This window comes from Symphodus melops (assembly GCF_947650265.1).
Source record: "Symphodus melops genome assembly, chromosome: 7".
Classification (NCBI taxonomy): domain Eukaryota; kingdom Metazoa; phylum Chordata; class Actinopteri; order Labriformes; family Labridae; genus Symphodus; species Symphodus melops.
Genome location: NC_136697.1, coordinates 4874021 through 4888099, shown reverse-complemented (window position 1 = coordinate 4888099; position 14079 = coordinate 4874021). Strand labels below are relative to the sequence as shown.

The following is a 14079-nucleotide window of genomic DNA, read 5'->3' as shown; positions in this document are numbered from 1 at the left end:
TTCTGCTTTGACTGGCACCTGAGAGCAGAGGTTGGCTGTGTGCATTGTACTCTGTAGGTCATTTAGATTAAACTGGTGTATTCTTATCTGCAGGTCTATTCTAGATCTACTTCCTTCAGTCCTTACAGGGACTTACAATCTTTGATCCCGGACTTTTTCCCACTGTCTGCCAGAACTGTAGGTCAGAACTGTACTGGGAGGAAAAAGTTAGCAAGTTTGCTGCTCCCTTTACCTGGATCTGAAAACAAATGAGACTTCATAAGCTGGGCTTGTTGGATGCTTTTCAGTGTTTCACTGTTTAAAACTCTATAACATTTGATGCTGTCTTTCTTGTCAGGGTTTTTAATCTCAATCAGATTTTTTTTCATGGCTTAATAAAGGTTGAAAAGGTAAATTGGCAGATTCCTTTTAATGTAGGGTAATGCTGAAAGCAGAGCTTGTAGTCCAAGAAGTCCATCCCACACGTGCACACGTTTGACCTTTCATCATCTTCCAAACAACTCTTCTTAAGACTGTTTCTTTAATCAATATCTGTTTCAACATTTATTGAGTATATCGTGGGATAATGATTATTTCCAGTACATGTATTATTTTAAATATTCCACTCATAACACATTATTGACTCATTTGATGATGATGTTTTGCTGATTCCTCATGCAAATCAGAAGTATCGGCCTCATGGATTAGTCCTCCAAAGCTCGATCAGATCATACAGGCCTTTTAAGCTCTGTTACAGGCAGAGTATGTTACTTTTTACATACATATGCAGAAATCCAGTATTACCTCTGAAGATAACACTTTCCCAGGGAGGCTGAGGAGTGTGATTCCCCGATAGTTGGAACACACCCTCCGATCCTCTTCTTGAAAAGAGGTACCACCACCCCAGTCTGCCAGTCCAGAGGCACTGTCCCCGACCTCCATGCGATGCTACAGAGACTCGTCAACCATGACAGCCCCTGCACATGCAGAGACTTAAGATACTCAGGGCGAATCTCATCCATGATGGACGAGTCTACCTCTGAGAACTCTGCCTCTGCTTCCTCAGTGGAAGACATGACGGAGGGATTGAGGAGATCCTCAAAGTATTCCTTCCTCCGCCCTACTACATCCCCAGTTGAGGTCAGCAGCTCCCCACCTGCACTGTAAACAGTGTTGGTGAAGCACTGCTTCCCCCTCCTGAGGCAACGGACGGTTTGCCAGAATTTCCTCGAGGCCGACAGAAAGTCCTCCTCCATGGCCTCCCCGAACTCCTCCCAGGCCGAGTTCTTGCCTCCACAACAGCTCAGGCTGCAGCACGCCTGGCCTGCTGGTACCCGTCAGCTGCCTCAGGAGTCCTATGCGCTAGCAACGCCCAATAGGACTCCTTCTTCAGCTTGACGGCCTCCCTTACTTTAGGTGTCCACCACTGGGTTCGGGGATTGCCGCCACGACAGGCACCAGAGACCCTGCCATGACATGATGAAGATGACACGACCACAAAGTCTATCATCGACCTCCGGCCCAGGGAGTCCTGGTTCCATGTGCACCTATGGACATCCCTGTGCTCGAACATGGTGTTTGTTATGGACAAACTGTGACTGGCACAGAAGTCCAATAACAGAACACCGCTCTGGTTGAGATCACGGAGGTCGTTCATCCCTATCACCCCACTCCAGATCTCACTGTCATTGCCCACGTAAGCGTTGAAGTCCCCAAGTAGAACAATGGAGTCCCCAGTCAGAGCACTGTCCAGCACCGCTTCCAGGGACTCCAAGAAGGCCGGGTACTCCGCACTGCCGTTTGGCTGTAGGCCGAGACGACCGTGAGAGACCTGTCCCCTAACCGAAGGCGTAGGGACACGACCCTCTCGTTCACCGGAGTGAACTCCAACACCTGGTGGCTGAGCTGTGGGGCTATGAGCAAGCCCACACCAGCCCGCAGCCTCTCACCGTGGGCAACTCCAGAGAAGTAGAGAGTCCAGCCCCTCTCGAGGAGCTGGGTTCTAGAGCCCAAGCAGTGTGTGGAGGTGAGCCCGTCTATATCTAGCCGGTACCTCTCAACCTCCTGCAAAAGCTCAGGCTCCTTCCCCCCCAGTGAGGTGACGTTCCATGTCCCAAACGCCAGAAGCTGCGTCTGGGGATCGGGCCGCCGACTGCCGCCCGATCCATAATGCACCCGACCCCTACAGCTTCCTCTTTGAGCGGTGACTCCACAGGAGGACTGGCCTGCTCCGTCCTTACGGACTTGACCCGGCCAGGCCCCACAGACAAAGATACATACTATTTGTCCTCCACACACCCCGACATGTGAGCAGAGACTGTAAATGATCAAAATCTTAAGGATGTTACCCATTGGTGACCAATGTGACACCTGAAGCCCGTTGATGGGGGTTTTGGCGGAGCATGAAGTGTATTAATTATTAATATTTATCACAAATAAACAACCCAACAAAAATGTCCTACTGTATCGTCCATTCCTTGGAATTGGTACAGTCGTATCCTTGTTCTCATTCTTCCCTCAGAGAGTGATAAGCATCGGTGATAACGAAACCTGATGAGTATAAATATCAGCAGATTCCCACGTCGACTATCAGACAGAAGAAGAACTTGAGAACGTCAACAGGAGTCGCAAACCGAACCAAAGAATCAAAGAACAGATCGAACCAAGATGAAGACATTCAGTGTTTTAGTCGTTGTGGCCACTATGCTCACATTTCTTTATGTTGAGCAGAACTCTGCTGTACCATTAACTGAGGTAAGAACATGTTTTCGTCTTCTCTTTGCTTTTATTTGTCATGAATTGTCAACAGACACAATAACATTTGGTGTCTTCTTTAACAGGTCCAAAAAGTGGAGGAACCAATGAGCAAAGACAATCCAGTGGCTGAACTTCCAGAGATCTCAGAGGACTCAAACAAGGTACATTAAGTTAACTGAATGAATGAAACTAATCTTCCTGACATTATCAGATACAGGTACACTTTTACTTCAAATTTGTATTTTTGTATTTTTTGTCTACTTTTATGTTAAGGAAAACAAACGTGAGTTTAGCCAAACAGAAATCCTCCATACTGAGGGACAAAATCCTTCTCTATAGAGAGACAAATTGGATCCAGTCTCTGGGTTCTTTCATTCCTGATGGATCGAATGAGGAGATGCGATTTATTTGTTTCTCATGATTGTTACTATTGTTCCCTTTCCTGCTGCATTTAGGTTTTTGTTACAATGTTTCCTTGACATGGAAAAGTTAATTTAATGCATCCTGTTGACGACCTCTGTGATGGAAAAAAAAAGAAGCTGTGTGGTGGCTCCCCCTCCTGGGACAGAGTGGTACCTGTGTGAATACTTAGTCCCACCTGTGTAGACATTATTTGCCATTAATTTTTAACAAACGTGATAAATTAAACCAATAAACAATGAGAATCAAGTGGCTGAACCTCCAGAGATCTCAGTGGACTATTTGATGGTACATGAACTGAATGAATGAAACTCATTATCAGGACATAATCACATACCAGTGTCCTTGTGTGGTTTGATGAGTGCCAGCAGAGAGAATAAACTGAGTGAGTGATGATGCTGGAGATGAACCCTTTTCTCATGTCTTTTGTCTTTCTTACAGATGCCATATTTCTACAACAGACAGAAGCGTGATACGAGGAAGAGATTTTGCTGTCCCTGCTGCGGGGCCCTAGGCTGCTGCGCGAGAGGCCTCTGTTGCTGGTTGAGTTACTCAGGATCGAGTTAGGACAAGGAGTTGATTTATGTTTAATTATTAACGTTGTGAGTTTGTTGTGAATATGTAATTAATGTACCGTGTAATGTTCTTATTGTATGTTTTTTGTATTTTAGTTTCATTTACAAGAAGTACTTAATGTCAGCTTGAATGAAATAAAGACACTGAGGAGGAATAAGAAAAGTACAAATGCAGTTTGGAGTTTGTATTGATTCCCTCCTTGTTGTCCTGTCACAATATCACACACACACACACACACACACACACGTGTCTTGGTACGTAAACACAACATAATATCCACCTCATACCCTTTATTATTCATTGTTTAAGTTTACACACCAATGTTTTCTCCTTATAACACAGTCAGACAAAAACAATGACCTCAAATTGAAACAAAAGCAGCGTTCCAAACACAACTGTTCACTTTTTTACAAGCTCACTATGTTGGTATTTATTTAAAGGTCATCCAACACTGCTAAATGAACTCTGAACTGTGGACCTTCATTAAGTCTGGATTTGTTCAGGACATTTATTGATATGATGTGAGATCATTGGTCTATGTACAAGCTGTGCTTTCCCCAAGAAGGATTAAAATGTTTTCTGAATTAAATTCAATTGAAATTCAATCTGATATAATTCCCGTTATTTTTATCATTGCACTAAATATAAGAAATACAGAAAGTGTTTGCAAAGTCTTATGTCCTTTATTGTTTGGTTTCTTCAGTCCACATTAGTGTAAGATGGTTGAAAGTTGATCATTATAACAACAACAATCCCTGAGAGACTGTAATCAGTGCAATTAAACATTGAGATATTCAAAAAGGTATTTTATCAGTTGAATAGACAAACAAAATGAACTTCATGATGACATGACACAACACATATGACGTCGTATACATGAACTCTAATACAGAGTGGTTACAGAGCCAAGTTTTGCATCGTACAGTCGACCCACTGTGTGCCTGTGTGTGCTGCAGCACTGCAAACTGTGTGAGCGGGCGCACGGTTATATCTTTGTCCTACTTCACAGCAAACAGACAACAGCAGGTTGTGACTTTGCCCTCCAGCTGTTACCTGCATGAAGCAGACGGGGTGATAGTGAACTCTTTTGTCTGAGTCTGCGAGAATTACATGATAATATATATGAACATATTTTCAAAGAAATGATAATAACAACTATTATAACAATAACAATGCCAATGAATATTGTATATAAATGTTGTATAAAAATTAATTATTGTTTTTATTAATATTATTATTGTTATTATTAATTACAATAATTAACTCCCCCCTGAACTGCTACCTTATCGTGGTGGGGGAGTTTTAGCACCTGAATGATCCTAAGAGCTATGCTGTCGGGGGCTTTATGCCCCCAGCAGGGTCACCCAAGGCGAACAGGTCTTCGGTGAGGGGTCAGACTAAAAGCAGTTCATAAACCCCTATGGAATTTTTAAAAGCAAGGACCATGATGTCGCCCGGCATGGCGTAGCCGGGGCCCCACCCTTGAGCCAGGCCTGGGGTTAGGGCCCACAGGAGAGCGCCTGGTGACTGGGCCTTTGCCCGTGGGGCCCGACATGGCGGAGCCGGGTCCCCATCCTGGAGGGGTGAGCTTTTCACAGATCCCAGGGGAGGCTGAAGACATTGAGTCTGAGTGGAACATGTTCTCCACTTCCATTGTCAAAGCAGCTGCTCAGAGCTGAACCTGTGGTTCCAAGGTCTCTGGTGCCTGTCATGGCAGCAATCTCCGAACCCGGTGGTGGAAACAGAAAGTAAGGGAGGCCGTCAAGCTGAAGAAGGAGTCCGATTGGGTATTGCTAATGCATAGGACTCCTGAGGCAGCTGACAGATACCGGCAGGCCAGGTGTTCCGCAGCCCGGGCGGTCGTGGAGGCAAAAACTCGGGCCTGGGAGGAGTTCGGGGAGTCCATGGAGGAAATTCTGGCAAACCGTCCATATTATCAGGAGGGGGAAGTAGTTCTTCACCAACACTGTTTACAGTGCAGGTGGGGAACTGCTGACCTTAACTGTGGATGTAGTCGGGCGGTGGAAGGAATACTTTGAGGATCTCCTCAATCCCACCGTCACGTCTTCCACTGAGGAAGCAGAGGCCGAGTTCTCAGAGGTAGACTCGTCCGTGGTCCCTCTTTTCAAGAATTGGGATCGGAGGGTGTGTTCCAACTACCAGGGAATCACACTCCTCAGCCTCCCTGGGAAAGTCTATTCCAGGGTACTGGAGAGGAGGATCCGGCCGTTAGTTGAACCTCAGATCCAAGAGGAACAATGCGGTTTTTGTCCTGGCTGGGTGTCCAGCGGGTGCTCGAGGGTTCATGGGCGTTCGCCCAGCCAGTCCACATGTGCTTTGTGGATCTGGAGAAGAAGTTCGACCATGTCCCTCGTGGCGTCCTGTGGGAGGTGCTCCACCACCACCACGAGAGTATGGGGTTCGGGGCCCTTTGCTAAGGGGCGGTCCTTACACGACCAGCGCAGGAGTGGGGTTCGCATTGCCAGCAGTAAGTCGGACCGGTTCCCGGTGCGCGTTGGCCTCCAGCAGGGCTGCCCTTTGTCACTGGTTCTGTTCATTACTTTTATATACTTTTATATCTCTGCATTTTGCAGATGATGTGGTCTTGTTGGCTCCATTGAACCCAGATCTTTAGCGTGCACTGGGGCGGATCGCTACTGAGTGTGAGGCGGCTGGAATGAGGATCAGCACTTCTAAATCCGAGGCCATGGTTCTCGACCGGAAAAAGGTGGTCTGCCCCCTTCGGGTCGGTGGGGAGTCCTTGCCCCAGGTGGAGGAGTTCAAGTATCTTGGGGTCTTCCCACGAGTGGGGGGAAGATGGAGCGTGAGATTGACAGACGGATCGGTGCGGCGTTCGCAGTCATGTGGTCACTGTATTGGTCCGTCATGGTGAAGAAGGAGCTAAGCCAAAAGGGGAGGCTCTCGATTTACTGGTCGCTCTCCGTTCCTACCCTCACCTATGGTCATGAACTCTGGGTCATGACTGAAAGAACGAGGTCCCGGATACAAGCGGCCGAAATGGGTTTCCTCCATATGGTGGCTGGGCACACCCTTAGAGATAAGGTGAGGAGCTCGGTCACTAGGGAGGAGCTCAGAGTAGAGCCGCTACTCCTTCACATCGAGAGGAGTCAGTTGAGGTGGTTCGGGCATCTGGTCCGGATGCCCCCTGGACACCTTGCTAGGGAGGTATTCCAGGCATCTCCCTCTGGGAGGAGGCCTCGGGGTCGACCCAGCACATGCTGGAGAGACTATGTCTCTCGGCTGGCTTGGGAACGCCTCAGGGTTCCACCAGAAGAGCTGGAGGAAGTGTCTGGGGTGAGGGAAGTCTGGGCGTCTCTGCTTAGACTGCTGCCCCCGTGACCCGGCCCCGGATAAGCGGCAGAAAATGGATGGATGGATGGACCTCGTCTGACATCTACCCAACAAGAGTGAGGTCAGACATTTATAAGAACTAAAAAGGGGAATCTTTATGCTTTCTCTCAACATCTTTATCATAAAGGCATAATTCATTATTTTAACTCCACTTTGCAGCACATGGTGATTATGGCTCTGATGACTAAAGGGGTCTCTCTCCCCTTCATTCAGGGACTAGACAAGGAAAAATGCAGGAAGAAAACCTTCTCGTGCTTTCTAGTTTACTTGAATTTCCCTCTGGATCAATAAAGCATGCATCTATCCATCCATCCATCTAGAGAATTCACTCCATTAAGCGAGGACAGCCAGAAAGTGTAACAGCTCCTTTCACCTGGCCGTAAAAATCAAATGTTTAACACAATATTTTAGTTTTATGTCTCATATTAATTGTCCGTTCACGTAACAAAGCACAGGGCTCTCCTGTTTTTGTCTAAGACTGGTTTTAAAAAAAAAAAAATGTTTCAATGTATGGATATTACATAGCGAGGATGTAGTGCCAATCAGATTAACCTGAATCTTGATTTAGCTTTCATTTTTCTGAAAACAAATGAGACTTCACAAGCTGGGCGAGTTGGATGCTTTTCAGAGGAGATTAATAAAACATTTCTGATTCTGATTCTAATTGATGTGTTTGTGGATGATCTTGACAAACATTTGCTCTTAAAATTTGTGCTTAATGTCTACAAATATATATATATATTTTTTTTTTGTATTTGAATGTGTGGCTGCCTCTTTAAAACTCTGCAACATTTGACGCTGCCTGTCTTGTCAGGATTTTTAATTTCAATCAGATTTTTTTCCCTGTTTTAATAAAGGTTAAAAAAGTAAATCGGCAGATTCCTTTTAATGTAGGGTAATGCTGAGAGCAGAGCTTGTAGGGTATGTTTCTGTCAAAGCAGAAACATACGACGATAAGAATACACCAGTGATTAAGTCTGCATGTGGTCTAAGAAGTCCATCCCACACGTGCATACAACAAACAGTGATAAGGGAGGGATTTAAAATGAGATTGCAGATATGACAAATCCCAGCATTGTTACATATGGAGATGCTGACTCATGTCCTCAATCATAAAACTGACATATTATGGACATTGTTATGAAAGTTCTTCAGAGAAGTGTTTGCCCTGCTCGAGACTGTCTGATTTTCTTAACTACAAACCCTGTCTGTGCTTCTTGTTTATTTTCTGCTACATTGATGAGGTGTTGATATTTTTGTCTTTGTGTGCAGAGACACACTCTTGTTGTGAATGTTTGTTTTTCCTTTGCAGAGGAGTGACGGGAGGATATCTGAAACGCCCAGTCAGAGCTTACAGGTGGATGCTGTGGTGGGGAATGTGGGGCGGAAACATCAGAGGGAGAGAGCAGAAATCCTGCACCTTAAATTGACCCCTGATTGGAAGGAGGTATTGTCAGGTGACTGTGGATAATCAGCACAGCAGCATCCTGGGAGAAAGAATATTGCTCGCTGTAAACAGACAGATAAGATGAAAAACAGTTTTTTCCATTTACAAGTGTTGTATAAGTTATTTATCATCACGTTCCAATCTGATTTTATTGTTTTGTTTATGGAATCGTCTTGGAAATTTTTGTTTAACTGTTTTTATTATCATATGTACAGCACTTTGGAGACATTTCTTTGTTGTTTAAATGTGCTATATAAACAAAGTGGATTGGATTGGATTGGATTGATATTATAAACGTACAAAACCTCTGCCCTGGTTTTCACCTCCATCAAACCTGAAAGATAATAAAGATAATAAAATCCTAATGAGGTCAACCGAATTCCCCCTGGCAGCATAAATAAAGTATAAATCCATTGAAAAATGAGGCCAGGTTTCTTGAATGCTGAATATCAGTTTGGACTTCAGATGCTGTTATAACTGTTTTCACATACCACTGTATGACTGAGCAACAATCTGGAGCTCTTCATCGTAGGCCTCAACATACAATATCTTCAGCATGTCTGACGCCTTAAAATGTCCACAACTGTCTTGATATTGTTATTTGTCAGTTGTTGTTGCAAAGTCACATTATCAACTTAACACATAAAAGCTACAAAGCTCTTCTGTAACAACCAAGGTTTCCTTTTTAGACCCCATGTCCACCGAGCATTGTTTGTCTGGGTAGAAAAGTGCTGACTGTGCGCTCGAGAGCTCTCGTATGAAGCGTTTTGCGCTGAGGAGAAAAGCGCTGCACATCCATCCTGTCGCTATTACAACAATCTGTTGAAATCCGTTTTACTGACCCCAGCATACACAGGGAAAGATGCAGGATGTGGGTACAAGACGCGTTCCACAGTCGACAAAAATATGGGAAATATTAAACATTTGGAAAAGAGTGTTGGTGACGTCAACGGTGCCTTTCTGAAAAGATGAAAGACTGCTGCAAAAGACTTGAGACTTTTGATTTTATTGTCCCCGAGGAGAAATTCTTTTTCACCAACATAGCACAGTTTTAAGGGCTGCACGCCGACAGAGGCTGAACACAGGAACATACATGTGGGACAACAGGACATACAGTGCATATGGTTATGGGGGGATCGGGGATTGATGTGGATTTTTATTGAGGGCTGAAATGACTGCAGGCACCAGGCTTTTTCCGTATTGCGCCCTCCTGCACAACAGGGACCTGTACCTGCGTCCGGAGGGCATGATGGAGAGGTGGCAGTTGAGAGGGTGGGTGATGTCCAGTGCTATTGTGTGAGCGATGCGTATGATGGCCTTTGAGTTGAGTTCTGACAGGGTGGGAGTGGGGAGACGATTAGTTTGGCTGCAAAGTTTGTGACACGGGTGAGTTTGGCTCAGTTTTTGACTGTGAGTAGGTTAAAGAAGCAGGAAGAACAGTAGAGCAGGATGGGCTGGACGATGCTTTGGTATAACAGGAGGAGGAGATGGGGGGCGACATAGAGTCCTTTGAGTTTCTGGATGGCGTGCAGTGTTTGGTGGCTCCTTTTTTGAATGTCCGTTGTGTGCTGGTCGAAGGTGAGTTTGTTGTCTAGTGTGAGTCCGAGGTATCTAAAGCTGTCAACAGTTTCAACTGTGTCGTTGTTGATGAGGGTGGGGGGCTCGGGTGATAGGGTGCCTATTATTATTTCTTTTGTTTTGTTTACGTTGAGGTGGAGGAAGTTATGCTTACACCAGTGTGAAAAGTGTGTGACAGTGTAATGGTAGTCTGTGGTAGAGTCATTATCTGATAGGAGGGAGAGGATGGTGTGGTCAGAGTATTTAAGGTAGGTGGTGGTGGGAGAGGGGCTGGTGCAGTCGTTGGTGTACAGGGTATAGAGGAAGGGGCTTAGCACACAGCCTTGAGGGGCTCCGGTGTTGGTGATGAGTCAGGGTGATGTGGATGTGCCTACCTGGCGGAGCAGGAAGTGTATTAATTATTAATATTTATCACAAATGGACAACCCAACAACAATGTCCTACTGTATGGTCCATTCCACGAATTGGTGCAGTCGTATCTATGTTCTCATTCTTCCCTCAGAGAGTGATAAGCATTGGTGATAACGAAACCTGATGAGTATAAATATCAGCAGATTCCCACGTTGACTATCAGACAGAAGAAGAACTTGAGAACGTCAACAGGAGTCGCAAACCGAGCCAAAGAATCAAAGAACAGATCAAACCAAGATGAAGACATTCAGTGTTTTAGTCGTTGTGGCCACTATGCTCACATTTCTTTATGTTGAGCAGAACTCTGCTGTACCATTAACTGAGGTAAGAACTTGTTAGGTGCGAAGGACCCTATTGTATCCCTTACTATTCTTTTTTTTTTCGGTCTGTGTCTTTGGAGCCATTTTTGACAGCTTGAACGTGAATGAAAACTCACCAACACTTTCAAGGTCATCAGGTCTGGCGAAAAATTTGATATTTTCATATTTCCGTGAAAAAAATTTGCAAATTGGCTCAGTGGCGCCCCCTTGCAATTTTCAAAAAGGCCTCCCCATAGAGGTTTTTTTGGCCTACATGCATGATTTTTTATTCACATTAAGCATATGAGGTCTCACATCAAATCCTCTTACACCCATAGTCAAAACCATATCTTTTTTGAAAGGCTCAAATTCACGTTTCACAGGTTAGCTATTTGAACGAACTCCAACAATAGCGTTTATCTGATTTACAAAAAGTCAGTGTCTCTGTCTTACCATGTTGAAGATCTCCCATTGTGCTCTGCATGTAATTTCGTCAAAAAAACATAAAATCCTCTTACACCCATTGTCATAACGAAAGAGGAAGTCCGCCATATTTTTATGAAAGCAAGAAAAATGGCTGAAATTCCTTTTTCCTAGTTACCTATTTGAACGAACTCCTACAAAAGCATTTATCCGCTCATTGTGTGTCAGTGTCTGTCTGTTCTCGACATGTTTAAGATCTCCTGTTGTGCTCTGCACGTTATTTCGGTAAAGGGCGTGGCCGCAGCGTACCATCAAATTTTGATGTCTCGTCTTATCCCTTTTTTTACCTTTCCGAAAGGCCTCCCCCTCGAGGTTTTCTTCTCCGACATGCATGACAATGTTTTTCTATGTTGACCATGTCAGGACCTACAAAAAATTGTCTTACACCTATAACCAAAACCCAACAGCAAGTCCGCCATATTTTTTTAATATATAAAAAATGACCCAATTTTACATTTTCAAGCTTCCTATTGGAGCATACCTTGTTCATCAGATCATCACAAAGTCAATGTCTGTGTGTTCTAGACAAGTTGAACATCTCCCGTTGTGCTACATCATAGGGCGTGGCCACGGCGTGCCGTCAAACCTTGACTTTTACAAAAAATAAAACTGTAAGGCCTGCTGCTTGGCCACGTGTTGTGGTTGCACTCCAGCGGTCGCAATCTTGCGGTTGCAACACACGTCGACAAGCATGGGATGCTTCGGGCCCTTCATCACCGCTTGCGGTTTTAATTTTCTTCTTCTCTTTGCTTTTATTTGTCATGAATTGTCAACAGACATAATATCATTTGGTGTCTTCTTTAACAGGTTCAAGAAGTGGAGGAACCAATGAGCAAAGACAATCCAGTGGCTGAACTTCCAGAGATCTCAGAGGACTCAAACAAGGTACATTAAGTTAACTGAATGAATGAAACTAATCTTCATGACATTATCAGATACAGGTACACTTTTACTTCAAATTTGTATTTTGGTATGTTTTAAATGTCTACTTTTAATGAAAAACAAACGTGAGTTTCAGTCTTTGATATGAAGATCCTTCTTTATAGAGAGACAAATTGGATCCAGTCTCTGGGTACTCTCATTCCTGATGGATCGAATGAGGAGATGTGATTTATTTGTTTCTTATGATTGTTACTATTGCTCCCTCTCCTACTGCATTTAGGTTTTTGTTACAATGTTTCCTTGACATGGAAAAGTTAATTTGATGCATCCTGTTGACGACCTCTGTGATGGAAAAAAAAGAAGCTGTGTGGTGGCTCCCCCTGCTGGGACGGATTGGTACCTGTGTGAATACTTAGTCCCACCTGTAACGTGATAAATTGTCTTTTCATCTTTAACAGGTTGACCTGGAGGAGCCAATAAACAATGAGAATCAAGTGGCTGAACCTCCAGAGATCCCAGTGGACTCATTGATGGTACATGAACTGAATGAATGAAACTCATTATCAGGACATAATCACATACCAGTGTCCTTGTGTGGTTTGATGAGTGCCAGCAGAGAGAATAAACTGAGTGAGTGATGATGCTGGAGATGAACACTTTCCTCATGTCTTTTATCTTTCTTACAGATGCCATATTTCTACAACAAACAGAAGCTTGCTACAAGGAAGAGATTTTGCTGTGGCTGCTGCGGGGCCATTGGCTGCTGCAGGAGAGGCCTCTGTTGCTGGTTGAGATATTGAGGATTGAGTTTGTTGATTTATGTTTAATTATCAGCGTTGTGAGTTTGTTGTGAATATGTAATTAATGTACCGTGTAATGCTCTTATTTTATGTTTTTTGTATTTTCGTTTCATTTACTTAATGTCAGCTTGAATGAAATAAAGACACTGAGGAGGAATAAGAAAAGTACAAATGCAGTTTGGAGTTTGTATTGATTCCCTCCTTATTGTCCTGTCACAATATCACACACACACACACGTCTTGGTATGTAAACACTAAATAATATCCACCTCATACCCTTTATTATTCATTGTTTAAGTTGTCACACCAATGTTTTCTCCTTATAACACAGTCAGAAAAAAACAACGACCTCAAGTTGAAACAAAAGCAGCGTTCCAAACACAACTGTTCACTTTTTTACAAGCTCACTATGTTGGTATTTATTTAAAGGTCATCCTGCTCAATGAACTCTGACCTGTTATTATTAACCTGCTGCAACATGCAGAATCAAAAACAGTCTTTCATCACAAACGTGACTTTTTTACTGACATTGTTGAGCAAACAGTGAAAGAAAAGGGAAACGACAGGTGCAGCAGATCAGAGGGGGATGGCAGTATGAAGGAACAAAACTAAGTCAGGTTTGCACATTACAGCAAGCCGGATTGATAAAGAGGAAACATAATCTGTTTACATTATCATCATGTAGTCTGGGTTTATGTAAAGCAACACTTCGCAATGCAGAGACCTTCATTAAGTCTGGATTTGTTCAGGAGTAACGACTCAAAATATGATGTGAGATCGCTGTTCAGGTTACAATTACCTCTGTAGTGTGATAACAAGTTCAACATGGAAATAAAAAGATTATTTTGCACATTTTAAATAACTTAATCCTCCTGTTACCTACAAATTTACACATTATGAAACAGATATTCACAAAATGATGCATTATGCAAGACAGAGAAGTTTACCTATCTCAGATACGTGACCGGTGCAGCTGCTAGAACTATTGTAGGGCGTACAGTGACAGACGCTAACTACGATGCTGCAATACAGTTGCTTGAGAATAATTTTGGGAGAAAGGACATTGTAATAAGTG

At 43.8% G+C, this 14079-nt stretch overlaps 1 long non-coding RNA gene across 1 annotated transcript; it reads left to right on the top strand.

Annotated features, from left to right (window-relative positions):
* Positions 1–10721: 10721 nt before the first annotated feature.
* Positions 10722–12737, top strand: LOC306827039. The gene is made up of 3 exons (XR_013779563.1): positions 10722–10864; positions 12130–12207; positions 12663–12737. It is a non-coding gene; the product is annotated as an uncharacterized lncRNA (long non-coding RNA).
* The last annotated feature ends 1342 nt before the right edge of the window (positions 12738–14079 follow it).